Below are 1,599 nucleotides of genomic sequence, written 5' to 3' on the forward strand. Positions count from 1 at the left end.
GTCCCGAAGCCTCACAAGCCTGTGGAGGAGCAGGGTGTTGATGGCACAGACGACCTGCAGGGGAATCACATGGCAGAGCACCAATGAGGGGTGTGCAGGGTGTGTGTGGCCCTCCCCTGCCAGGGCCCCCCTCCCCTCCCCTCCCCTGCCAGGGCTGCCTCCCCCTCCCCCCGTGGGTCCTCTTACCTCCATGAGGACAGCCCCGATGGTGGCCTTGCCGACGCCAAACTGCTGGCCCACGGATCGGTAGCTGTCTGGAGTGGCCAGCTTCCAGACAGTGATGCTGACCCGTTTCTCGACGCTGAGAGCATGCCGCATGGCGGTGTCCTGGTGCCTCAGTACGGGGGTAAGCCACTGGCATAGCTCCAGAAATGTCTGCCGGCTCATCCGAAAGTTCTGGAGCCAGCGGTCGTCGTCCCACTCTCCGAGCACCAGCCGCTCCCACCAGTCGGTGCTCGTGGGGTAGCTCCACAGCCGGCGGCGTATGGGGGGGCGGGGTGCTGCAGGGTTGGGGGTTGCGTCCTCCTCCCCTGCAGGCAGCTCCTCCTCTGTGGCAAGGAGGTGCTCAGCTGCCTCCTGCATGGCATGGAGCAGGGCGAGCACTGCTCCTACAGGGGCGGCTGTGTGGACCTCTGGCTGTTGCTGCTGCTGCTGCTGCTGGGGGGTCCATGACTACGTCGCTCGAGGTGTGCGTGCCTATGGCTCTGCAGACTGCGTGCTGTGCAGGCTGCATGTGTCTGGGAGGGGCCCTTTAAGGGAGCGGCTTGCTGTTGAGTCCGCCCTGTGACCCTGTCTGCAGCTGTTCCTGGCACCCTTATTTCAATGTGTGCTGCTTTGGCGTGTAGACTTTCCCTCACAGCGCCTATTTCGATGTGGTGCTGCCCAACGTCAACGTTCAACGTCAACGTTGCCAGCCCTGGAGGATGTGTAGACGTTATTCATCGAAATAAGCTACTTTGATGTAGCGTGCACGTGTAGATGTAGCCAATGAGACACATCCAGCTTGACTTAATTCGTTTCATTAACAACTGGTCCTACAAATGCATTTGTATTTTGCTGCTCTATAGACTCTGGAGTGCATAATTTGTCCTCCCATGCATCTGAGGAAGTGGGTTTTACCCAGCAACGTTCATGTCCTAATAACAGGCCTACTTTGCACTCTCTCTTGCAATCCTGAACCAAGCCCGGGTCTTCCTGGATAAGGAGAGAAGGGCCAGGTCTAGAGGCTGCCTTTGACTTTGGGAGCCGGGGCAACAAACCCACAAGTGCCGGGGCTAGGAACCGCCGTGCCCAAAGCACGCAGGACCCGTCCCACTTCAGCAGCCTCGGGGGCAGTGGGGCGGGTCAGGGGCGGCAGTGGCTCACCCCTGGAGGCTCCGGGAAGCGGCGCCAAGGGCTGCGTGTCTCTCTCCACGTTCCCTGCTGTGCCCCGGGGTATGGAGTCCAGCGCGAGTCCCGCCCCGAGCCGGGCTGGCCTGGGGGACCCGCGGGGCAGCGGCTAGTAGGACAGAGCAGCTCCTGGCGACCCCGCCCCGCGCGCTGCCCGGCAGCCTCACTGTGCTGGGCGGATCCCTGCGCCGGGGCTTTTCTCGGCGGAGG

The sequence above is a fragment of the Carettochelys insculpta genome, chromosome 2, assembly GCF_033958435.1.
Source record: "Carettochelys insculpta isolate YL-2023 chromosome 2, ASM3395843v1, whole genome shotgun sequence".
Lineage (NCBI taxonomy): Eukaryota > Metazoa > Chordata > Testudines > Carettochelyidae > Carettochelys > Carettochelys insculpta.